This window comes from Myotis myotis, unplaced genomic scaffold (assembly GCF_014108235.1).
Source record: "Myotis myotis isolate mMyoMyo1 unplaced genomic scaffold, mMyoMyo1.p scaffold_m19_p_18, whole genome shotgun sequence".
NCBI lineage: Eukaryota > Metazoa > Chordata > Mammalia > Chiroptera > Vespertilionidae > Myotis > Myotis myotis.
Window position 1 is genome coordinate 15,776,840 of NW_023416322.1, and position 27,359 is coordinate 15,804,198.

Consider the following 27,359-nt stretch of genomic DNA (forward strand, 5'->3'; position numbering starts at 1 on the left):
CATTTCACAAAGAATGAAAAACAGTAGACAATGATCAAGTAATTTATCTACACAGAGAGGCTGAATCTCCAAAAATGAATTTCTAATGGGTTCTGTTGAGCTGAGGACTCAAGAGAAACCATCCAAACCATCCAAACCATCCAAAATCCCACTGGACCGTTGGGTCAGCTGGGTCCAAGTGAGAGAATGAGGGCGGGTGGAGTCGTCTGTTATTGCCTCTATGTCTAAATACAATAGCTATTCATTTTATTTTAAGTAACGTTAAATTCAGCAAAACAGAAACAAAGTAGAGGCAAAATTATACAGCTGAACTACAAAATGTGTGTCGTCTTTACCTTCAAACAACAAAATAAAACAAATGGTAACCTGACAAAAATGTCCTAAGAATATCTGCCCTCTGTACTCTTTTATATTCCAGAAATGTTGGTTTTAAACTACTTCCCTAATTAGATCAGTGTGTTACTTTTAAAAGAAAAAAATCCCTGAAGAAGCTAGAGGGGAGCATGTTTCTACAGCAATACCAACTGTGTTCCTAAATCAAAGTCCTCACCATTGATTTAAATGATCTGACTCTGCTCTGGCTGGTGTGTCTAAGTGGTTAGAGCGTTGGCTCAAGCACCAAAAGGTCAAAGGTTCGATTCCTAGTCATAGGCACATACCTGGGCTGCATCAATTTCTCTCTCTCTCTCTCTCTCTCTCTCTCTCTCTCTCTCTCTCTCTCTATATTTATCTCTCTTTCCATCCCTCTATCCCTCCCTCCTTTCCCCCCCTTTCTCTCTCCCCCCTCCCTACCACTCTCTCTAAAAATAAATGGATATCCTTGGATGAGGATTAACAACAAAAATACAGTGACGATAAAAATGACAAAACTTATAAGGTATGAGAATGCTTCTGCTTTAAATCAATCCACTGGGAATGGTGGAAGAGAATGGTTAAAGAAAAAGAACTGGGAATTTTCAGCAAAGCAGAAGTCAAACACTGAGGCTGTCTAGATCCTAAAAGCAAAGTGTCCAGCAGTTCAGCAGCAGGTGGGAACAGAATGGGTGTCATTCCACTCCTCGCCAGAGCGCCTATGACCCTGCGCTGGAGATGCTGATGGTCTCTCCACAGTGGGGACAGAAGAGCATGCTCAATGCAAACCAAAGCCCCCCCCCCCCCAGCCCCCACGTTGACTGCTCTGCACGCCTCATATACTTTCCTCCATCACTGTGACTTGTTGAGTTTATTGGGATCAGTCTTGTGATTAAGAGTCTTGTAAATAAATACAAAACATTTCAGCAGTTCACTCAAATGTTTTACTGCCTGACCTCCTGCTGGGAGGTCACACATGGAGCTGATGAAAAGAATGTCATAAGCATTCTTTTCTGCCCACCTGGCCTCCATGGTTATTTACCCCAGGCTAGTGTCTCTTTAAAGAGGCCAAATGCCTCCCAGTGCTTCTGGTAACACAAGGAGGAAATCAAACACCCTCAACAGTGGCTGCAGGGTCCGAATGCCACTTCACGGGAGGAGCTGCAGGGAGAGAGGAATCTGTTCTCCTAAGTAGAAAACAAAACTGATCTTTGGAAGTGACAGTTAAAAAAAATGAAGCAAAAGAGGAGATAAAAAGGAAAAATAAATAATGAAGCAGCTAGATGCATTTTTTTTAAAACTTTTGTTTAAAAGGCATGAATCAGCCTGGCAGGCGTGGCTCAGTGGTGGTGTGTCGACCTATGAACCAGGAGGTCACAGTTTGATTGCTGGTCAGGGCACCTGCCCGGGTTGCAGGCTCGATCCCCAGTAGGGGGTGTGCAGGAGGCAGCTGATCAATGATTCTCTCTCATCATTGATGTTTCTCTCTTTCTCCTCTCCCTTCTTCTCTGAAATCAATAAAAACATATATTTAAAAAATAAAATAATAAAAGGCATGAATCATACAAGGTAATTGGTACACATGGCATGCTAATAGCATGAATAAAAAGACCTCTCATAGAAATGCATACACATGTGTGCCGTTTTTATAATGTATGTGACAATCCCTTAGGTCGTGACAAAAAGGACCTCTTAGCCCCCTACCCTGGCCCAGATACAGGAAAGAACTTTCTGAACAACACAACTAATATAATTAAAACAGCCGATCCCTGCCTTGTGAGAAAAGCATGCATAAATACAAAACTGATGACAGAGTAAATAAGAAGGCAAGAGAAAGAGCAAGAAGAGTTCAATAAGAAATCTATTAAAAGAGGCAAATTAGGAAAGTTTGGGCAATACTGATCCACTACGTGCTCTGCACACTGTCTGTCAGAGGCATCTAAAACCGTGCTTTGAGTTTCTTGTTTTGTTTTTATTTAATTTGCAAGAAAATAGAATTCAGAAGCTTCTTAGATCCCTACAAGTATGAGATATTTCAGATCAGTAATATAGCCCCTTAAAGATTCATAGGTAGCTTTAATAAAATACCGAACAGCCAATTTGGGGGTTGGATCAATCGCTACTAAGGCAAGCTGTTGACTAAACCAGTATCTCCTTTTCAAAAAAGATAACTTGTACGTGACTGACCAATAGTTCGCTAATTCAACAGACTCAAATAATTATCTATGTTCAGAAAAGGAACGAGCAGAATATAAACATCCAGACCAGTAAAATGAAACCAAAGGATACACATGCAATGCATGTTTGTTTACATCAGGTTCTGAAACAAACTCACTTTCCCAACTGCATTTGGCTTAAACCAGCATAAAAAAAAAAGTTAACATTCTTTGAGTCCAAAACACAAATAGTGGGAAATGGAGGGGGCTGCCTAGAGAAAGCAGTTAGCAGACTCAGGCTATTTTATTCAATTTTATTTTTCTTTGTGTTTTTTTTTTATCCTCACCCAAGGATAGGTTTATTGACGAGAGAGAGAGAGAGAGAGAGAGAGAAACATTGATTGCTTACCTCCTGTACACTTCACCAGGGATTGAACCCACAACCTAGGTATGTGCCCTGACTGGGAATCAAACCTGCCATCTTTTGGTGTACAGGACGGGACGATGCTCCACCTGACCAGAGCAGCAAGACTCAGGTGATTTTAAGTAAAGGACTGGAAAAGTATAAGTGAAGACAACCAGAAAAAAAAATATCAAGAAAGCTGTAAAAACTTTACTCGTAAACAAAGATAACCAATTGTGAAAAAAAATGCCACCATGTTTTTAATGATTTAATGTACAGCTTCACATTTAATATGTAATAAAATTGCAGGTTCTGTTACATTTCAAATGTTCGACCGATTACACAGAGGAAAAAGAAGGCAGCCACTAGGCCTAGTAAGAAGCAGAGAAACATCAATGCAAAATTTTTTTTTAAATTGCAATGGTGATCAGGAGCAAACTACATACCAAATACTGAAAATTATTCTGACTTTTAAGACTCGATCAACAGCTTATAGAAGGCTAATGAGCTATTAATCCTCGGGTGATCCTGACATTTTTACAGTAAAGGATCAGGGCCAGGCATGACCCATCTTTCTAGAAGCAGTGTGACCTTGGACCTTGCATTCAAAGGTCATTCTCTCAGAGGAGCACATGGACTGCCCACCTCCTCTCCTATCTTCCCATTTGCCTTACACATCCCTTACTGGTCATCTCTCCTAACCAAGAATGAACCGAGAGTAATTACTTTAACTGACTCATCGATGTGACTGACCATGGGAGACCTGCAGGCAGTTTCTGTGAAAGAGCCGGGCAGCATTCCCCAGGGGCTGGTCCTAGGAGCTCGGGCACAGCCACAAAGCCCCGAGCCTTCCCTCCTGCTGGGTCTGACCAGGAGCCTCAGGGCCCCTGCGGCTGAGCAAGCAGCTGGGAACCTCGCAGCTCACAACTTAAACACCAATTTGAACATCTTTCCACAGGAAAATCGATTCCTGGTTTGGGGCTAATTGATTTACAAACAAACTTCTGGAACCAACCCTCAATAAAAGTCAGCCTAGAAGTGAAAACACTACACATGTTTCAAGGCAGTAAAAGGGAAAGAATGGCGATTTGTATCAATAAAAACAAACTGTGTGTGTGTGTGTGTGTCTGTGTGTGTAATAATAATAAAAAAAGCTTTTTGGTTAAATTAAAACCCAGTAACTTATATAAGCAACCTAAGGCGTGCTTTTAAAAATATGAAAGGACTCAAAATATAATAGGATTTAAAACAACAACAACAATATGGACTCTGAAATCTATTTTTTCTGACAACTCTCCCATCCGGCTGGCAACCCCTCCACCTCAGCTAAGGCTCTCTCTGGTTGGGTATCGCTGACTCATCTCCCAATCTTCTCTCAGCTCTCTTCTCCACCACATACTGCCTTCTCTGAAACGCCCCTGAGCATCTCAAATTATTTTGAAATAAGTTATGAAATTCCCCAAACACCCATGTAATAAGCCCACGCTAGAAAGAAGTCTGCCGCGGAGGGTGTCAGGAAACCTAAAACCCGCAAGGTGATGTTGCAATGCCCCCGAGGATACAAATCACAGCTCAGGACGGGCCAAAGGGGCACATACGCCACAGACAGCAACGCATAGCACTGTCAAGACCTGCACAGTCACAGCAATGCCGACCATAAATCTCTGCGAAGAGTCTTGGAAGTTACGTCTGCACTGTCATAAAAGGTAATGTTTTGCAGAGGGCAACGGACAGACAGCAGGATATGAATATCCTCTCCCACAGTACAGAGAAACTTCTGCTAAATTCCTCCCGTCTTCTCACCCCAGCGACTTCCAGCCTTTGACAGGCCAACATCTAATACTGTCTGAAAATGACCTCAACGGCCAGGGTGAAGCTCTGAAAATATATCCAAAACAAAATTAATATTAACTTAAATAAATGCTGTAACAAGTATATTGCCTACATGACAGCCCCATTTTTTTCGTAGGACGGACCAGGGGTACATGCCACAGAGTCCTGCAAATAATAGGAGCTACCACTGCAAGGATTTTTTTTCTTTAATTGAGTATTTAAATGTGCTACTTGAATCTTTTCCCGGACAAAAATAAATCAGGCAACTAGTAGTTTCGTCTGAGAAGAGTAACGACACAGAGGTTTCCTTCTTTGCCCGGCCACAGATTCAACCACAGAGTTGGAGCAAAAAACTTTGGTAGAACTATTGAATTTTCAGAGAAGTGTGGAGCGAGGATCCTAAAGATCACATTCTACTGGACTCACCGAGAAGACAAGGAAACTGAGTCATGAGTGACTGAGGACCTTGCCAAAACCCAAAATAGCTAATTAGTGCCAGAAGTCGGACTCAAGTTTCTGAAATTCCACAGGAGTGCACTTTCCACCAGGCCACATGGGTGACGATGGGGGATGGTTGGAGAGTTTGCAAAAATTCAACATGGACTTGGCCCATTACACATCTGCCCGGAGTGGTTTCATCTTACATGGCCTGAGGGACTCTCCTGTAACAGGCTGGAGTCACTTCATTATGGGGCTGCCTTTTTAATGGGGAGTTGCTTTTTTAGACATAGGTGTGATCAAAGAGATTAAAATCAAGCTAGAGTTAAAGTGTACACATACCAAATACCATTCGAAGAAGTCACTATTTGGTTTTCTAGGTCAAAGAGTAAGACTACATGGGAAAATGTCCTTTTAATGTACTTAAATCACCAGTAAAATATGCACTATAGGAGATTACCTTTAGAATCTGCTTAGTAAGGACTCCAGATCCCCAGACACTATAAGACACTATATATATATATACACATATAAATACACACACATTATATATACATAGAGAGAGAGAGAGCGCGCGCGCGCGCTTTAGTAGAAAAGTTCTTTGAACACCACTCCCAGAAACAAAATATAGCAATGAAAGGAAACCAAGATTATAGTCCAGTATTGACTGGCCCAGACACAGCAGAGAAGAAGGGCCATTATTACTGGCAAAACATTTGAAAATCCAGGGATTTTTGAGGTGTGGTTTTTTCCCTTTAAGCCTGAGATGGGTGGGGGAAAAAATGATAGGTGATAGAAAAGGGAGAAAAAGTAGGAAATAAGAAAAGAAAGCACCCTGGCCAGTGTTTCTCAGTGGGTTGGGTACCTTACCCACCAAAAGCTTGCGGGAATCCAGTAAGATTCCTGGTCAGAGCGCATGCCTGGGTTGTGGGCTCGATCTCTCACATCAATGTTTCTCTCTCTCACTGGCTTTCTCTTCCTCTCTCTCTCTTAAAAAAAAAAAAAAAGTAAAAATCAATTAAATATCTTTTAAACTGTTGAAGGGTATTGAAGAAAAAGAAGAAAAGATAAAAAATATGAACAATAAAATGGCAATAAATACATATCTATCAACAATTGAATCTAAAAATCAAAATAAATGAACAAGGAATCTAATAAACAAAATAGAACCAGAGGCATGGAAACATGGAACAGACTGAGGAGTGGGGCGGGGGCAGGAAGAGATTAACCAAAGATCTTATATGCATTCCCTATGGATACAGACAATAGGGGGGCGAAGGCGGGGGGGGGGGTACCTTACACGCCAAAAAAATCCTATCAGTATAACAATATTTCCTTCCAGCAGGTGCATCCAGGATTCCAAATAGTCACACAGTTAAAAAAACAGACTGGATTTCATAGGAGCACAGAAACGCATGCTGAGGAACACCTCGCCAAACAACCAACCAGGTAAAAGAATCTAAATAGCAGTTGGGGAAAGTAGTTAAGCCAAGTTTACAGTTAGTCAGCCAAATGCAGTCTGGTGGTTTTTAAAACTTGTTCTCTTCATAGCTCCCTGCCCGCCCCCGACCCGCCTCCCCCAAGAATGAGGAGTCCTAATCTCTACATTATGGATACCTGATCACAGGCAAAGTATGTGTTGGCGAGACCAAGGTCATGAAAGAAGCAAAGGAGAGAAAATGATGGGCCACTTACAAGATGGCTACCCCCAAAAGGCACTTGTGTCTGACAGCTGAGCACACCAGCCAAACAGATGTGTCTCTGGGGGGCCTGCAGACCTGCAGCAAGAAGCATGAGGGAAGTGAACAGCTTTACCACTGCCCTCCTATAAACAGCCTCGAACAACTCATGGATGTCAACAAACACATACTAATTACAGTATCACAAACAATGGGTTATAAGAACCACAAACCTGTCCTAGATCCAAAAAGCTGCTGGTTGCATTTAAGAGTCGATGTGAGGCCGAAACCGGTTTGGCTCAGTGGACAGAGCGTCGGCCTGCGGACTCAAGGGTCCCAGGTTCCATTCCGGTCAAGGGCATGTGCCTGGGTTGCGGGCACATCCCCAGTAGGAGATGTGCAGGAAGCAGTTGATCAATGTTTCTCTCTTATCGATGTTTCTAACTATCTCTCTCCCTCTCTGTAAAAAATCAATAAAATATATTTGAAGAAAAAAAAAAGAGTCGATGTTTGAGAAAGAGTCAGATGGACACAGGCTACAACAGTCTAGTAGTCCTAGACCCGTGGTCAGCAAACTGCGGCTCGCGAGCCATATGCGGCTCTTTGGCCCCTCGAGTGTGGCTCTTCCTAAGCGTTAGGAGTACCCTAATTAAGTTAATAACAATGTACCTACCTATATAGTTTAAGTTTAAAAAATTTGGCTCTCAAAAGAAATTTCAATCATTGTACTGTTGATAGTTGGCTCTGTTGACTAATGAGTTTGCCGACCACTGTCCTAGACCTTCTTAGGTCAACAACGATAACGTTCTGCCAGAAAATGACCCAGCAGGTTAAGCTCTGTGTCTTATTCCATATGGTACTTGGAATAAGTACTGTAACAAAATACCACAGACTGGATAGTTGATGAACAGCATAAATGTATTGCTTACAGTTCTGGTGGCTGGAAGTCCAAGAGCAGGGTTCCAACACGAGTGAGGACCCTTTTCTGGGTCGAAGACTTCTAGTTATGCCCTCGCATATAAGACAGGGCTAGGGAGTTCTGTGGGGCTAGGGTCTCTTTTATAAGAGCACTAATCCCATTCCCAAAGGCTCCACCCTCATGACCTAATCACCTCCCAAATCTCACACACACACCCTCCTAATACCCTCACCTTTAGGGATTAGGATCTCGATATTTGAATTTGGGGTGGGGCACATTCAGACCACCAGCACCACAAAAGTGATTTCACAGGTAGGCCAACTTACAGTTCAGGAAGAAAAAAATGGAAAAGAAATGAGAAAGTCTAGGGGAGTAAACCAGGTAACACTATGATTTGGGACAACACTGGACAAGGTCCCACATTTGGGACCATCCACCCCAGACCTAAAAGCCACACGCACACACATTTTACACCCTTGCCTCAACTCCTGCAACATACAGAAATCAGTGAAGTGAAACACTCCACAGGGATAAGCACTTCTTTTGTCTTTAAACTATTAGCAGTTCAAGAAACATTTACAATGCACATGACAACCTTTGAGAGAGTTCAGTAGTAACCTTCTTTTTATACATTCATCCTAGATAGGTAACAACTGAATATGAACAAGCATCGTCCTTAATGCACTACATTCTAAAAGCTCCTGTTCCGAACTTACTTGGTTTCTTCTATATTCACATAAAGCATCCTCATTCTCACTTTGAGCCTCAGAATCCAGTTTTCCCCAACTTCATAAACAATGGGTCTTCATGGTCCAAAAAAAAATTAAAAAATCTGCAACAAATTCTAAGAAGACTTATACAAAATGATGTTTAAAGTGAAATAAGATAGCACTTCAGGAACAAAAATCTAAAGACTTCCATGGCAAATCAATCCAAACTCATAATTCCTCAACACTAATAGGAGTCTTAATAGTCATACCGTGAATATTCTAAACACACCGCTTAACATTCTGCCATCGGCAACTACTGTTCAGATAAACTCTGGTTCACACACTGATGTCTGGTTCATGCATCGACTTGCTTCTCACACACTTGGACCTGCTTCCCACTGAGCTGTAATATTTCTTACAAGCTTTACCAGCCTGTTTCACAAAACACAGAGTGGATTTCTCAGTTCCGAGGATTTCTGACATTCCTCCGCTAAGTGAGGTGGGAGGCATTTGCACTCCAATGGTACTTGCAAAATCCAACTGTCATTTCCAAAGACCAACACCACTTCCCCTCCGAACGCACACACACACACACACACACACACACACACGCACACACGCACACGCACGCACACCACTCCACCCCATTCTGCTTATAGGCCTGAAGATTTCTCTTCTCTCCCTTGCAAGTGTTTTTGCCTTCGCTGTGAAGTCTCAAAGCCTCACATGAGGAAACAGAACCAAGGATCCTTATAGGAACGTCAGCTACTACTCTTCCTAAGCAGAGGCCAAAGACAACCGCAGCAGCAGGCTACGGTTTGTAAAGTAAACCCACGAGAGGATACAGTTGGTAATAAAAAGTTTTAGTTTACAGTTGGAGGGGGAAAACTGGAGGAAAGACTGGTTCTTAAGTTTCAGTTGATCTTTTCTGCTATATAAACCACATGGCCATAGGTGAACCTGAAAACCATGAAATTAAAGCCATTAAATGTTAGGCAAGAGGACAATAAATAAATCTCCTTTCCTAAGACTTGAAAATAGGCAATAAAATCCAGCAATCTGAATGGGTTCAGTCACTGATCCAGGTCCATAGTAATAATTACTATGATTTGATTCAGATAAAAGTTATAAAACCTCACATCAAGCTTTGTTTTTACTTTTTTCACTGTTTTGTTTTAAAGTCGGGATTAAAGATCTATTTAGGAAACCGCAAACTGAGAAAAATACGGGGCCAAGGGAACAAAGAAAGGGTAGAAATGAATCATTTTATAAGGACTTTCAGAAACAACAAAAGAAAATTATAGGTGGCCCTTGTCTTATTCACTAATAGACGAATAACAATATAATTTGTTCTGATAGTTTTCATTTTAAAATACCATCATTACTAATGACAGAAATTAAGCTGTAAACAACGATGAAACGAACAAAATGGAAGTGGCAAAACCCAGCACCAGGAGGATATGCGGAAGGCTATATACTTAAATATTAATGATGGTACTATAAACCGATAGTCTTTGGAGAGAGCAATCTGGCCATGTGTAATGAGATCCACAAACAATTCATGCCTTTTGACCCAGAAAGCCAACTTTGGAAACCGTATCCCCAGAAATACTCTCCAAGTAAATACATGTAATTTGTTCAACGTTTAGAGCAATGCTACTTACACGTGTTAAAATTAGAAGCAATCCAAATACCAAACCAGAAGGGAATAGTTAGTTAAGTCAATGATGACATAAAAGATGGAGTTATCCCAACCCTTCCTGTCATATATCCCATCCATGTCCCTGTGACTGGCCTGGGAATCCTATGGGGTGAGTGTAGGTCCCTGACTCAGTGATTTCTGGCTTGGCCAGGTGATGCACTTTGGCCAATGAGATGTGAGCAGACAGCATACGTGCCACCTTCATGAAACGGCTTTAAATGAGATTGCACGCTTCTCACTACGTTCCTGCCATCAGCCATCAGAACATCAAGACCCAGGTAGGGCTGCCCTGTAGCCTGGGTTCCCAAATGAGAAGACATGTGGAGCTAACCAGAGTCCAGTCGAGCCACTAAGAGCTACGGCCCATCACATAAACAAAGAATAAATGTTTATGGTTGTAAGCTGCTAAGATATGGGAACTTTCTGTGTGTCCAAAGCAAAAACTAATACAATAATTATCAAAATACATCAAGTAATAGAGTAGCTGATATAAGAAAACGTATGGAAAAATGGGCAGATAGCAGTGACATATATATAAAATGAAGCAAGCAATTAACTTAGAATGATGTAATAATTTATAATTATTTCTTTTTGCCAATGAAGTATTTACTCACATGTATCTTTAATCCCAACTAAAATGCTACCTTTTTATAAATGTTTCAATAATTCGATGCATATCATATTCATAACTGGAATAATTCTACCCAATACACTTTTTTTCTGCTCTAAATGAAGTAAGGATTAGCAAACACTTACGCCAAAAGTGAACCTAGTTCGAGTGTCGGTATTCAGCCTCTGAATGTATGAATTTATGGCTCATCAATTCTCTTGGCAGACTATAAGGGAAGAAACTGTAAAAAAAAACAAAAACACACAAAAGCCAGAGTTATTTGCTGCGATAATCGACTTCCTAGTCACCAAAGCAAGATCTGACAAAGTATCAGCTACCTGAAAATAAAGTTATTGCTTTTGAATTTATCTTTATGACTTATGCTTAAAATTCTATTGCAATTGTATGATTCAAGAATAATAAAAATATTCATCATAAGAAGCTATCTCACTCATGGAAATGTATCCTAAAATAAAATCAACAACTATTAATGGGAAGATTCTCATTATCATCTATAGGATAGCAGAAATGCAAAGGTATGTATTTTCAGTAATAAAATAACCAGGGGACTTATATAATATCAGTCATATGCAAATATACTAAAATATTATTAAGACAATAAGTATGAAAAACATGCATATATGTGAAGTATATTAAACTGCAATTACAAAAATGTCTACATACAAACAAAGATTTAAAAATATGAAAAGAAATGTAAATAGCTAGAAACAGATTTGTGGGTAGACTTTTTTAAAAGTACTGTTGAGTATACTGAGGGGAGAGACTGATCTAATGCTTGCACTAACAAAATCTGAACTTGCCATGTAAGACATCAAGGTCTCTGTCAAAAAGCAACCTGTGCCCTGGCCGGTGGTGCTCAGTGGTTGCACTGGCCTGAGCACGGAAGGATCACAGGTTCAATTCCAGACACGGGCACATACCTGGGTTGCAGGTTTGTTTCCCAGCGTTGGCCAGGGCACTTGCAGGAGACAACCAATCGATGTGACTATCTCACATTAATGTTTTTCTCTCTCTTCTTCCTTCCCTTCCACTCTCTGAAGTCAATGGAAAAAAATATCTTCAGGTGAAGATTTAAAAAAATAAAATAAAATCCATGGGGGAAAAAATCCTCAGATGAAGAATAACAACAACCAAAAAAAAAGAAACTGAAGTACACCTAAAGTCTCTAAAATCGATGTCTGATAAATATCTCTCTAATTTAAGCAATTCAGGATTAGTAAATGAAGTATATCAAACATAATTTCCTCATTTTTTCTTTCCTCATATATAGTCAATGTTCTTTTAAATTAAACTTATTGGGGTAACACTGGTTAACAATTACATAAGTTTCAAGTGTACAATTCTGTAACACATCATCTGTATAACTGCAATTTCATCATTTTTTTTATAACTTGAGATCATTCTTAGGAACATCAATTATTGCACTATATTCCCTAATTCAAAGGTGGTATGTGCAGTGCTGGGGAGAAGAATACACAGCCTTCACAGACACCGAATGAATGAAAGGACTGCTAGTGAGTGGTCCCAGGTCTGCTCTCTCTTTCACCTTTGAGAGGCAGTGATGCCCAGACCTGACTCTCGGCTCCATCGCTGACTGGGGTTTGCATGCCAATGGTGTTACATAGTAAACTAGTATTTACTAGTTGTAGGATCTGAGGTGCGCCTGCCTCGGCCTTCCTAAGCCTTCATTTTCTCATCTATAGAATAAGCCTACAAAAGTGCTTACTTCACAGGGTTGTTGCAAGGATCAAAAAGCTAATCCACTTAAAGTGCTTGACAAAGTACTTGCACATGGGAGGTAGTAAGTACATGCCCGCTAATATTAGCCTCTCTCCGCTGGCCACCTAAGGTGACGTCATCAAGCTTGCTTCTCACCATCACCAATAACACTTTCTAACTGCCTCTCTATCCCTGTTCCCCCAGCCCTAGGAGGCATCACTCAGCGACCAGAGCTCCCAGGAATAGTTGGATAACCATAACAGTGTTGTCCAAGAGAAGTACAATGGGGACCACAAGTACAAGCCACAGCAGTAATGCTAAATTTTCCAGGAAACAAATTTAAAAAGCAAAACAGAACAGAAGCAATTAATTTTAATGACAGATTTTATTTAACTTGATATATCCAAAACATTATCCCAACACGTCATCAATCCAAACAACTGCAATGAGATATATTACATTCTTTTTTTGTCCTAAGTCTGTGACGTCTGGCGTGCGTTTGATGCTTACAGCATATCTCAACCCAAACTAGTCACATTTCCAATGCCAATGGTCACGTGGCCGGTAGGTATATTATTAGTTTATTCTTTTAAAGGTTATGACCACAGAATCACAACCCCACCTTCAAAAACATCAAAACACATTTATTAAACAAACCGATGGCTGGATGAAAGGAAAAATAAAAGAAAAAGAAAGGGGGGAAGAACAGATGTGCCTGGGCCTAGTGCAGCCGTGGGCAAACTACGGCCCGCGGGCCGGATCCGGCCCGTTTGAAATGAATAAAACTATTGAAATAAAAGACCGTACCCTTTTATGTCATGATGTTTACTTTGAATTTATATTAGTTCACACAAACACTCCATCCATGCTTTTGTTCCGGCCCTCCGGTCCAGTTTAAGAACCCATTGTGGCCCTCGAGTCAAAAAGTTTGCCCACCCCTGGTCTAGTGTCATGATCAACAATTTGAGCTGTGGGGTCAGAGCTCCATATAAATACACTTAATACAGACCAGCGGGTCCCACTTCCTCCATTTACTACCTGCCAGACTTCAGTGAATAACCTCTTTAACATTTATATTTCTCAAGAGTAAAACTACAGATAAAAATAACATCGCTTTCCTAGGACTGCTGGGAGTATACACGGTTGTAGAGGAAAAAAGGTTTCCAGACATGAAGCTCTGCTTTGTCAAATGTCAGAAATGGGAACGGGGGAAATTGACGAAGGAAATACTGAGCCGATTCGCCTGGGAAAATGAAGAAGCTGGAGAAAAAACTGTTCGTGCTGCCGTCATGATGCCTTTGTTAAAGGCCCAGTTATACACAACAATATCCACGGTGGCAGCTATTAAAAAAAAAATCATTGCAATGGCATTTCTCAAGCTCTCCGTGATTTATACCTCCTTGCCCTGCCTGCTTTCTTCTTGGCAGTATTACCAGTGAGGGGGGGAGGAGGGCAGATTGCCAGAACTTGGAGAACCAAGGTTTTTCCGTCCTGTATATATTAACCACAGCGTCTGGCCTCAATAAGACAGGCTACTGAATATAGCTGAGTCTTTCTTTGAAAGATGAAGTTCCTGTAGTGCCTCAAATTTAATCTGGACATTATTCTTCACTGTATTATAAATACATGAAGCTGGACTAAGTGTTTACTGTCCCTAACACTTTCCCTGAAAATTGACTTTGTGAATTTTAAGCTTACTCTTGTTCTGTGCTACCCTCCCCCAAAAAAGTCCAATTAATAAAAAATTTTTTTAAAAAGTTAGCCTGATATGCTAATGAAGACTTTAAATGTTTAAAGTCTCTCATACAGGAACCTTCTAAACCAAGTTTTTTCTAGAAAGTGTCTATATGCTGTGAGTGTCCCTTGAGATTATATGTGTTCCAGAAAAGCAAATTAAAACAAATAAAAGAGGTCCTTACTAAAATGAATTCGGTTTTCACACGCTTTGGTTCACTGCAAGATTCCTTGGAGTCTGTAATACGCTCACATACTAGTACACAGATTTCAAATTGCCGTGCTCACCATTTTATCAGTCTACAAATGAAAAGAAAAAAATAATAATAACGCAAATCGAGAAGCCAGTGACAGGGAAACCGTCCTGATTATCCCATGGAAACGAGACATCTTTATGCACCTCTGCTCTGCGTGCCTGGCGTGGTGCGAGGTGCACTGTGCATTTCTCCTTTTACCATCCCTAGTACCAACTTAGAATACATATACAGTAATTTACCTATCAGAACCCTCCAAATGAAGACAATCTATCATAGAGGAAGGGAGGGAGGAAGAAGGGAGGAGGAAGTAGGGAAGAAGGAAGGAAGGCGGCAATTTCCTTAAATAACTTGGTATCACTTCATATTCACCGGGAACGCTAAAACACCTAAAGGCATTCACAAGGATGAAGGGACACGGAATACACACTTGTACCTAACCTGCTGCTTGGAAACTAAGCCTCGTTCTGAAAACCACCGAAACAGCTGCTCAGCAGAAGCACGGCACAAACCATCCTTTCTAGCCTTTATTTTTAGCTGCCTCTTAAGTAAACAGTAATTTTCTAAAGAATATCATTAAGACGGGTAGGTGTCATTTCGTTATTTTGGAGTTTTCATTCTTTTCGCATCAGTCACACTCCCCCCCCCCCATAAACCTCATAATTATATAATATCCCATAACAAATTCTTGACTTTAGAATAAAAGAATTTATGCGCTCTTTTTAACATGAACAGAGTATTTTAAAGCACAATCACCCAGAATGTTAGTTAGTATAACCCACACATTTAAACACAGGGACTCTAAAAGTCAGCCTGGTTTGTCAAAGGACAAACCGGAGACTTGTGTGTGTCTAAAAAAAAAAAAAAAAGCGCATGCCTTCCTCGTCTACAGCACATCTGACAACATGCATAACGAAAAATACACTTAATAGAGGCCATCGGATTCCACCGGCAGAAGCAAACGCTAACTGCCCGCTGGAGTCTTTAACAAAACCTAACTGCTGGCTTGAGCTGCCACCACTGACCCTGGTAACAGACTAGCACACCCTTCATAAGCCTAATACAGCAGAATCCCCCTTCGTTACAGTTATTATAGCTCTGGGGTGGGACACGTCTCCCACAGAAATAAACTCCGCTGCCGCTGGGCTAAATGGATGTGCTGCCTCTCCTTCCCTCTCCATCCCTCTCCACCCCGGAGCAAGCAGTGCTGACGGCAGAAGCCACCCTTACAAGTGGTACCACTTCAGGTCCAGATCTACCTCCACACCTGGACTCACACACACCCTCGGACAACAGTCCAGAAACCACCCACACACGCCATGGTGATGGCGTGGGGAAGGGGGCTAAACAACAAAACACACCCCACCCCACCCCCACCCCACCCCCGGGGCCAAACCATCGCCACCACCATACGGGAAAGGTGGAAGAAATAATTTCTACAACAAATCATGTGTTTGAATTAGAAACTCCGTGTGTGAATCCATTCCATGTACAGTCTACATTTCAGATACTGAGATATTCCCTTCAATTTGAGTTGAAGTTCTTTTGGACACACCTTAAAAAAATGACTTGAGCCCGACTGGTGTGGCTCAGTGGGTGTGCCTTATCCAGGAACCAAGAGTCACAGTTCGATTCCCGGTCAGGGCACATGCCCGGACTGCAGGCTCAATCTTAAGGAGGGGGCGTGGAGGAGGCAGCCGATCAATGAAGTTTCTTGTGAATGTTTCTATCTCTCCATCCCTCTCCCTTCCTCTCTCTCTAAAAATCAATTTTAAAAAATCATATTTTTTTACAAAAATGACTTGAGCCCTGGCCAGATAGCTCAGTTGGTTAGAGCATCATCCCTACATGTCAAGGTTGCCGATTTGATCCCTGGTCAGTGCACATATACTAATCAGCCAATAAGTGCATAAATAAGTGGAACAAATCTCTCTCTCTCAAATCAATCATTAAATATTTTAAATTACTTGAATTAAAAACATTAATCTTACATTTACTACTCAACAATCCCCACTTATTGAGCATCTACCTGGCAGCAGGTGCCAAGAACTCAAAGGTAAATAAATCATAAAACAGGTCCTGGAAGAGCTTACAACTTTAGGGAGACAGATGAACAAACAATACTAATCCAATGTGAAGTATATCAGGGTAAAGAATGCAAAGTACCAATACGGAGATGGGTCAGGTGGCAATGACCTCTCCCTAACGATAAAAAGAAAGGTCAGACAAAAATATCTAAGAAGACATAAAAATCATACTAGACATTAAAGAACAAAAGAGGCGGTGATGTGAGCAGACGTGAAAGAGAATTCAAGGGAAAAGGAACAGTGACAGCAGGAGTCAAAACCACAGGTTTCAACCATGGGCAATGTTTGGAGCAGAGTGACAGGGCGCTAGGAGAGACCAGCTGAAGCTAGAAGTTCGGTTAGGTGGGAACAGGGGCTGTGGGGGCAGAGCCCTGAATGCTCTGCTGGGGAGCCTGCATTTAACCGTGGGCAACGTGGTGTGTTCCTAAAATGAAAGAGTTTCGACCTTTCAGAGACTTAGGGGAGAATATAGTAAACACCCATGTCCCCACCACCCAGCTTAGGAAATAAAATACCGCATCTCCATCTTTACCTCCTCCACTCCTCACCCCCTGTTATCTGGTGTTTATCCATCTGACAATTCCTTACAGCTTTTACTACAGACACATATGCATCTCTCAATAATATAAAATAGCTCAGTGGTTGAGTGTCGACCTATGAACCAGGAGGTTACGAAGATTCCCAGTCAGGGCACATGCCCAGGTTTCAGGCTGGATCCCCAGTAGGGGGCGTGCAGGAGGCAGCAATCAATGACTCTCATCATTGACATTTCTAACTCTCTCTCCCTCTCCTTGCCTCTCTCTGAAAAATAAAAATAAAAATAAAGCTTCCTTAAAAAATAATAATAATATAAAGTAGCAGTAAAGATTTCAAACAGGGGAGTGAAAATATCAGACTGTTTAAAACAAGAGTCTGTAGTGTAAGGGGTGGTCTGGTGTCCACACTGGCAGCCCTGGGACAGGAGGGAGCAGTGGGACAGGTGACAAAAAAGATAAAAGATGTTGAGATAGCTGGCATCACTGAAGGAGTGGCATAATAAAGGAAGAAAAGACAGCCTCGAAGGCATTCCTGGGGCAAGAAGGAGACAGGCCGGAATGAACAGCTACAGGTGACCCGCAGCAGAAAAGGGACAGTCTGGGAGGGAGGCAGGTGGCAGCTCCGGTGGCTGACAGGCTAACGAGAGGCCTGAGGCAGGTTAACCAGGACACCGAGCACAGAGAGTGAAATGCCAAGAGCACAGTGGCAGAAGGGCGTGGCCATGGAGCGAGATCAGGGAAGGCACCCAGAGAGGTGGCATTTACAGTGGGCCTCCGGGGACACTGCAGGGCAATGCGGAGTGTTAGGATCCCTGGGCGAGGAAAGAGCATAAGCAGAGGTGGGAAATGATTGGGTCTGTTCAGGAAACAGCGGCAGCTTGGCAGAGCCTGGGGAATCGTGGGACATAAATCTGTGGAGAACCTTACCTATCAAGTTGAAGTGTGTATAATGTGCACACGTGATTCACACCAAATTCACTTTCATGACCAGGAAATCCGCCCTGGTGCCTTTTACTTGAGAACTACAAAATGGGGAGAGCCCATCTTGTGACCTGGGGAAAACATGAATGATACCCGTGCTGCTTGTTATGGTTCTAGATGGTGAAGAGCAGGTTGGCAAGTCTGCGGGGACAGTGTCATGAAGGGTCTCTGTCTGTCTGTCTCTCTCTCTCTCATTCAAACACGGGTCACTCAGAGTTCGAATACTGAGTATTTCTGCAAAACACAATTTTGTTTCATGCCTCAACCCCAAATGTTCTTACTTATGAATTCTTCTATGATAGTCGCACTCCCTAGACCCGCAAGCTTTCCCAGGTTTGAAAAGTCAGGGGGGAAACGATCACATCTTTGAAAGTATCCAAGTAAAGCAGAACAACATTAAGAACCAGAGTACCAGCTTAGGGATGTGACTCATCTCCTCAAGGGAACAAATAAGATGCGTACAGTAAATAGCAATGATATCTGCTTAAGTTTTAGAAATCAATATAGTCATGAACATGATGTAATTTTCAGAGAGCACTGCACCTCCTGTAACAGAATCAGTAAGAAATACCAAACCAGACTGGGCTCTAGACCCTCCGGTCAGCGTTTCAGAAATGCATTCATCCATTGATCTATAAACACTTTTTAAAAAATCAACTCCATTTCACTCTCTGCAAGATAGCGGTAATAATAGTACTTTCTTCGCAGGGTTGTTGAAAGATTTAATAAAATCACCTAACGTGCTGGGAACACTGGGATAGAGTGAGCATCAGTAACCTTAAGACATGGCTACTGCTAACCAACCTCCATCCAGCTAGGGTGGAGATTCTGATTCTGAACCAAGTGAAACACGGCTGCTCTAGAGACACTTATAAGTTACTTAACAAAGGAGACAGGGAGCCCTAGCTGGTTTGGCTCAATGGATAGAGTGTCAGCCTGCAGACTGCAGGGTCCCAGGTTCGATTCCAGCAAGGGCACATGCCTGGGTTGCGGGCTTGATCCCCAGTAGGGGGCGTGCAGGAGGCAGCCAATCAATGATTCTCTCTCATCATTGACGTTTCTATCTCTCTCTCCCACTCTCCTCCTCTCTAAAATCAATAAAATATATTTTATTTAAAAAAAGGAGACAGGGAGGCAAACATATAATATGGCAAGATAAAACTTACCAATATAGGTAAGTGCAAAGTGCTATGAGACTATAAAGAAAGGAATGCTAACTGGTGGTCAGAAGGTGGACCTTTGGCGGAATGGGCAGCAAGGGGGAGAGGGCAGTCAGGGTAGGAATGTAGGTAACCGAGGAGAAGGGAAATTAAGCACCACCAAGTGTTCATGAGGAGAGGGGCGTGGGAGGTGGGAGGGAGGGAAGCAGATGAGAATGGGAAGGTAGTCTGGGGTAAAGAAGCCTTGTCATACAGGTAAAAAGAAGTAGACAAGGAATTTAAATAACATGAAAAACAGATTTGTGTTTTTTAAAAACTCTTTCAAAAAGTAGGTGAAGACTATATGGAACACTGCCTTTGAAACTCTTGAACCATCCCGAAAGGCAGTGGGGGTGGAGGGATAGGAGCAAATTAAAGGTATTTTAGAGACAAAAACTCAAAGGATCGAAGGGTTGGTTATTGGCGTCTGAGGGTAGAGGTTGGGGGTTTGCAAAGAAAGAGTGACAGGAAGAGAATTCTAAGGGCCTGGCTTGGGCAGCTAATTCAACAGCTGGCAGTGCCACTGACTGATACAGAAGCAGCCCTTTTTGTGGCAAGAAACTAGCGAGTTCACCTTGAAACAGGTAGGATGTGGTGTGTACATGGGATACCCAGATGGATGGGAGTACCAGATAAACCAAACTGTCTGGAACCAAGCGGTGGGGTCTGGATTGGGAGGTGACAGCCAAGCAGTTCCACCAAAATGGAAACCTCCCATTCGGGATCTCCACAGGCCTGGGTAGGCCTAAGTGCCCATTAAGTGACTCCGGGCCTCTCCAGAGCCCTACAACAACCAGGAACAGAACTGGTCAAACCAATGCGGTGAAAAACTTAAGTGACTACCTACCAAGCCTGAGGACAGGGGTGGATTCCGTAGTTCCAGGATTCCCAAAGTGCAGCTGGTCATGGACCAGCAGTGTGAGCACCACTGAGTTCCAAATTCTCGGGCCCCACCCGAGACCTACGGACTGAATCAGAAGCTGGAGTGGGTGTGGGGAGTGGCACTCTGAGCTTGAAGGAGCCCTCCAGGTGATTCCAGTGCTCACTGGCCTTTGAGATCTGTTGCCTTAGCTAATGCCCCAGCTACTCAAGGGGAATGGAGTGTGAAAGAAAGAACTCCCAGAAGATGGATTTCCAAACTCTTGAGGAAATGAAGTGTTAGTCAAGGCTATGTTGTGTGCAAAAGGAAGCATGAGGAACTTTTGCTAATTTTTAACAAGGAGTGATTTTTCCCTGGGAGCTAAAAAAAGGAAAGAAAGAAAGAAAGAAACTTGGGAGGCAAATTAGGAATATAATTCACTACTGAACTCTCCATCTCAGATGTGAAGAGGATATTATGCTTCTGTGAGGATGCAAGAGCACCCTTTCTCGTTGTCTCCCAGACACCTCCCTGTTGACCAGCATTAAGCACTTATATGGGATGGCCACCTCCAGTTACAGGATATGCAATAGGCCTCTGGGTCAAGCCAATTATAAGCCTAATTAAGTCCCCTAAGGAACTAAGCTAAATCAGCCACGTATCAAATTCTACACACAAGGTTGATCTAAGAATGGCCACAAAATGTTTTTTTCCGATAGCAAGGACCATGAAGCAAGCCAAACAAAAGCTTGACGGGAGAGCAAGACAAAACCAAGCCAAGGAATATAGAACCCACAGGAAAAAGGGAAAGGAAATTAAAACAATGTTAATATGCCATTTATAATCCAACTTAGACGCATAACCACCCCTATGTCCCAGAAAGGTACTTACAGTCCCCCTTACCTTTTATCTTCAGCCACTGTAATTCTTATCCACAAGTATTGCATCATATCCTTTCATTCAGAATTATAAATAATTCAGAGATTATTTATTTTCATAATCAGCATGCATGCAATGTATGGCAAAGGCAAGGCTGGTCTGGGTAGCGTAGATTTCCTCTCCCTTCCCATTGTGGCAAGCCCAGCCAGATCTGCATTTTACCTGGGCTTTCTCCCCCTGTCCTCCTGGCCTGCAAGCAAACTACATGCAGGTTAACCAGTTCTAGGCTACCGACAATCCACTCTGCTTCAAGAACACATACTACACACCTGCCCTGCTGATGTTTTCTGAGTTGTTCTTCCTTCTAACATTCCCTCCTCCTGGGAGGATGATATGAAGATCAAGGAGTTAATGTTTGTCAAATACTTTAGGCTGCTCAGATGAAAGGCAACATTAGAGCTCAAGCAACCTGAGGCTGGCATTCCAGGAGAGGTGTTGAAGTTGACTCTGTATTTGGGCTTCAAAGAAGGAAATCAGGTTGCAAAGACATTCCTTAGGGAAGCTTTTGCCTTCTTGCTAAAGGCGGATATATTTATTGCAACATTCTTTCATTAACTGGTTTTCAACATCAGAACTACCAGGATCCTGCCTAGCCAGTGTGGCTCAGTGGTTGATCATCGACCTATGAATCAGGAGGTGAGGGCACATGCCTGGGTTGAGGATTGGATCCCCAGTAGGGGGCATGCAAGAGGCAACCGATCAATGATTCTCTCTCATCATTGATGCTTCTATCTCTCTTTCCTTTCCTCTCTGAAATTAATTTAAAAAAATTTTTTTTAAATGCCAGGATCCTTCTATTAGTCCTGGACCCTGTTATAGTAAGTAGCACACAGGGAAAAGGACCCTTTTCTCAATCTTTCTCTAAGGGGCTTTCCTTCCTCAAGCTTCCCTACTGCCTGGTCTTGCAAATGTCAACCTCCTCCTACAGGAGGGGCCGCGTGGCAGCTGCCAGCCAACCCGTTTGCGTTGAGCCAATAGACCAAAAGTCAAAGACAAAGCTTTATGTGTATGTTGGCACGCATGTGAATTCAGGCTGCCGGGGGGGAAAAAGTGACACAAAGAGCACATTCATGGCCACAGAGAACTCCTGGAACATATAAATAGCCATCCTTAATCCAACACCTACTCTGTGTGAGGCACTATGTTAGGAAGGGGGCATATAGCATTACGCTGAATTCCCCACAAAGATTCCGCCAAGTTAGATACTACCGACCCCGTCATGTCGATGAGAAGAGATGGAGATTGAATTTGAGGTTCTGAATGGCTGCGAAGACCTTCCAACATCACACAGCTGAAAAGATGGCAGAGTGGGAATGCAAGCCTAGCTATATTCCTGCTCCTGGTTTCCTGATCCTTCACACTGATAGCCAGGGAAGCTGCAAAACTGGCCACCACCCCCCTAGACAGGGGAAAGGTAAATTAAGTCATGAGGAGGGATCACCGTCTTCTCTTAGACATTAATCATAACCTCCTTTTTACCAAAACGTGTTTGTTTTCCCGTGTTCTTTTTAATCAGCACAAGCAGCAGTAATTTAATTGGCTAATTAAGTGGTTCATCTTATCTCTTTTCCCCTGTCTTATCTCTAACAAAGTGACAGCACTGTTCCGAGGCTTAGAGTGAGTTCAGAAAAAATACACAGGCTTGGTGACTATGTAAAGAAGTTCAAATGCAGGCTAGGAGATGAACAAGGACAAGAATCTGAAACCCGGGTGGGCTACATACAATGTGCAGTCAAAGGGTTTATGTTCGCTCCCCATTTTAAGAACAACAACAACAAAACAAAAAAAAGCGCTTAATAAGGCTAGAAAGCACTAGGGAAAAAATCATCATACTTCTTGACCCCTGGCCCATCCATTCAGGACAGTAAGACCTCGCCTTAAAAAATCTGAAATTTTCTCTGAATTCTTTAGGTTCTTCCGCATTAAAATAATCTAACTGTTCTTCCCATCACCGCGGTCCATGCCACACCGTATGCGCGAGCCTGAATAACCGCAGCGTTCCCAGTAACTACGTGTTTGAGCCAGCAGTAGAAACTGGGAAGGTGCGTCGGGTTGGCGAGAAAGCTGCTCTTCAGCCATTTCTCTCATGCAGGTCCTACACCTTCAGGAAAGCTCCCATCAAGGGGCTGTTCTTGAGATAAGAGGTGTGTGGAGGGGCTTGGATAAACACCCCAAATTGTAGGAAGTCAGGGCGCTCTTCCCACTCTGCTGTACTGGCCTGAGGTCACTGGAAGCTGGCCCTCTGCCACCTCAGCCACTATGAATAATACTACACCGCCACTTCAGCCCGGTGAAGAGGCACCCTTGAAAGGCAAACCACGCAGAGAATGCCACTGCTCTGGAAGGAACTTTTCCAGGCAGGAGGCTGCTGAGTCCGGGGCCATCAGGCCACAACCACCTGCCAGAAGTGTTTATAATAAAGTTTCCAAGGAAGGAAAAGTAGTCCTTACGACGACGGTGCTGAAGCAGTAATGACTTTCTAAAGGAGAGCACACTCTAACAAACACAGAGACGCACACGCACGCGCGCTCTGCACAGCATGGCCGCGCATTCAGATCTGGGGAAAGTGCACCAGGCCGTTCAGCGCCCAGGCACGAAGGCCATCCGTTTTTTGGCACACACTTTTCACCCCGTCACCAAAAGATAGGTAACTTTCATCCTAGAGCAGTGGTTCTCAACCTTCCTAATGCCGCGACCCTTTAATACAGTTCCTGGTGTTGTGGTGACCCCCAATTTCATTGTTACAAATTGAACATAATTAAAGCATAGCGATTAATCACAAAACAATATGTAATTATATATGTGTTTTCCGATGGTCTTGGGCGACCCCTGTGAAAGGGTCGTTCGACCCCCAAAGGGGTCGCGACACACAGGTTGAGAACCGATGTCCTAGAGTGTGTACCTCTGCAGCATTATCACCTGTGGCCGTCAAACTGCTCTTTAAAAGGGAATCAATACCATTCTAATGAAGCCCAGTATGGGCCAACTAGCGCGAACTAAAATTTAGATGGTCGCACCACCGCGGCTCCCAGTAGGAACAGCCTCGGGCATGCAGGTGTGTCCAAAAGGAGGCTGCGCTCCTCCGAGAGATATCTGATTCCCATTGAGTGGGTAACATGCTTCCGGTTTAATTTCTGATACATTAAAACCCCCTCCGGCCTCTGGACAGGTATGACCTCTTGGTACATGTTTTTTGGATGACTGTTTCCTCTACCCACATCCTCCAGGGGAGCGCAGCCTCACACCCAGGACCAAGCTTTCCCTGGCCGTTCTCACAACACTGCAATTGCTCACTGGCCCGGGGGTTGCCTCCAGGAGGCTGCATTGAGATCTTCTTTCAGCATCTTTGAGTCCCTTGTTCCGAGCACAGAGTAGAAGTTCAATGCTAGGTTTGTTGAATGAATGAATGAATGAATGAACCCATGTATTTTAAGAAATTCGCACACTGGTGGAAACCCGGTAACCTGCAGTCTAGAGATTCCTCACCTTCACAAAGACCCTGCGACAGCCAGTTCCTAAAAACCCCACAATCCCCGTCAAGTGTAGGTGGGGGGGGGGTGACAGAAACGGAGGTAGGGGCAGAGCTACCTCCCTGCTCCTTCAAAAAGGTGGAGACCCCACTTACGAGTATTCAAAACCCAGATGTAGGAGTCATGCCAGGGAGGGAGTGTATTAACACCACCCTCAGAAGTTGTTCCTACACCGAGGTTTCAAAGTTGGAGGTGGTGACCTATTCTGAAATGATGTGGCCACAGGTTTTCCCTGGGAGCCAGCCTGACCACCCAAGTCGGGACCAAGAAGCCCAGCAGTTTGGTGGCACGGCGGGGCCTAGTGGGACGGCAGAAAAACTCCTCTCCCTCACAAGATCCTGTCCCCCTACGGGGCAGAGGAGGGTCGGGACGCCTGTCTGTCTCCGCTGGAGCGACAGCAATGTCCTTGTCTTTCATTCTCCTGTCCCCAGCCCCTGGGTATCGCCAGCTGCCCTTTCGAGGCCCTGTCTCCTGCCCAAAAGCAGGAGGGAATGAGGAGGAGAGGGCGAGGGTGTGGGTTAGCCACAAGCTCTCCAGACGGCTCTCACCTTCCCCCTTAACTCCCCAGACAAGCTGTGCGCCTCACAGCGGACGGCTCCCACCGCAACAGAGAAGTCCTGCGGCCCGGCCACCTCGCGCCCGCGCTGCCCTGTCCGCGTCCGGCGCCGCCGAGCCCAAGTGCGCTTTGCCAGCCTTTGCCCAAGTCAACCGCGAGGCGCCCGGGGCGCCCAGGCGGCCCCTAACCTCGGGCCCGACTCCCCCGCCCCAGACGGCGCTTACCTGCTTACATGGCCCGGTCGGAGCCCTGGAGTCCCGCGCGGAAAGGCGGACTGTCCCTCCACCGCCGCGGCGGAGCCCCAGCTCCCCAAGGAATGGGTTCCAGTGGCTGGCGGAGGAGGGGCGAAGGGAAAGAGCCGGAGGAGGCGAAAGGGGAGGGAGGGTTCCGCCGCGATCCGGGCGCCAGAGTGCGCGCAGGGGCGCACGGAGCCGGAGGAAAGGAGAGCCCCCTAAGCCCGAGGGTGTCCCGCGCGCTGCGGGCGGAATAGGGGCGCAGCCAGCAGGCCGGGGAGGATGGCTCGAGTGGGAGGGGAGGGACCGCCAGAGGCCACTGAAGTGTCTGCGGCTCCCCGAGGACCAGAGCTGGGAGAGCAGGCAGCAGAGCGAGCCCGAGCGCAGCAACCTGCCCCTGCCAGCGCCCGCTCGGGAGGAAAAGTTGGAAAGAACTTTTAAGGGCCAGAGAGCCCGAGTGGCAGGAAACGCGAGCAGCCGGGAGAGGAGGGAGGAAGGGGCCGTGCGAGTGGGAGGGGACGGAGCAGGCGCCGGCGGCCGCGATTCCCCCACCCCCGGGCCGGCTCGGTGGCGCGGGGGGCCGGGAGGCGGAGGGAGCGCGAGGCGCGCGGCCGGGGCGGGAGGAATGCGGCCGGGAGGGCGCGCGCCGGGGGGGACGGGCGCGCGCGGCGGGGCGGGGCGGGGGCGCCCGGGGTGCGCGGAAGCGGAGCCCGAGCTCGGGAGCGGGAGGCGCGCGGTCCCCGGGGACGTCACGGCGCTGGAATCCGAGGAATGCCGGGCTGCCCGAGCTCCTTCCGCAGGCCCCGGAGAAGTGGCGCACTTTGAACGCGGCAGGTTTGGGGAAATGTTTGTAAAGGTGGGGGCAGAGCGGGGAGGACGGGGTTCACCTCCCCGGAGTGAGAGTCGCAGGGTTGGCGAGGGAAGAGCCACCGTAGTCAGCCCAACCTCGCGGTGGGGGCGGAAAGCGGGAAAACGGAAAAATCCCACCGAGACCTCGGAAAACCGCAGGGGCAGGACCGCGGCGGCCACTTGCCCACTCGGGCCTGGAGCAGGCACAGTCCGTCCTCTATCGGGAAGCCCCCCAACCAGGACGTCCCCATGCAGCCACTGCACTTGGGGACGGGGACCAGGAGATAATGGGTGGCTTCACTGAGCAGCCAATCTCAGGGTTCTCTCTCCAGGACACCCGGCACCTCAGGCCGCTGGACCTGCTGTCTTAATCCACCCACCCCATCCCACACACACCCCTCTCCTGGAATCGCAAAAGCCGTTTCTGCGCGCCAGGAGTTGGTATAGTTCGTTTTCCCGGTTCTTTCCAAGCCACAAACTCGCCCCACCCTGCCAGGGCAGGCACTGGGAGGCAACTTCCTTAGCACTTTCGGAGGTGGAGTTAATGGCCCGCAGCCGGTTTGATGGGAAAAGCACGGAGCCTGGAGAGGGACCCAAGGCGTTAGGCCTTGCGCTGCTGGTGACCCATGGGCCGACTGAGTATTCCAGCCGAAAGCCTTGGCTTCCGTAGCTGTAGAATTAAAGTTTGCCTACATTTCCGTGGTCCTTTGCATTGCCTGAAACATGCCTTAGGAATCACTCTACCAGGACTCAAGGCCCAGTCCTTCCAACTTTTCTTAGATTGAAAAGGGTCCTTGAAGTCATTGTCACAAGATACTGTTCCGAATTACTTCCTGTCCCACGGTCACAAAAATTCTGGGCCTCTTGGGGAAGAGACTGGGGAAACCATAAAGCAAGACCTGTTATACCCGTCATGTGCAAATGTGTGGTGACTGTCTTTTCTAAGCATTTGACAGTCTCCAGAACCATAGGAAGCAGGGGAGACACCAAAGGGAGAGAGAAGGGGGAGGGTGAAGGGGATTAAGATCCGTTTCTCAAACTTCCAAGGAAACAGCTGGATA

General features: G+C 44.9%; 1 protein-coding gene across 6 annotated transcripts in view; it reads right to left on the reverse strand.

Annotated features, from left to right (window-relative positions):
* PTPN14 (protein tyrosine phosphatase non-receptor type 14) overlaps positions 1-25,580 on the reverse strand; it is a 149,699-nt gene extending 124,119 nt beyond the window's left edge. For 2 of the 6 annotated variants that reach the window (XM_036342260.1, XM_036342262.1), the window contains exons 1-3: positions 25,441-25,566; positions 14,461-14,575; positions 10,948-11,042 (exon numbers count right to left, since the gene is read on the reverse strand). The gene's annotated coding sequence lies outside the window, so the exon portion shown is untranslated. Of the gene's footprint in view, positions 1-10,947; positions 11,043-14,460; positions 14,576-25,440 lie in introns of all 6 variants that reach the window. The other 4 variants (XM_036342258.1, XM_036342259.1, XM_036342261.1 and 1 more) reach the window with 3 other exon arrangements.
* Between the last annotated feature and the right edge of the window lie 1,779 nt (positions 25,581-27,359).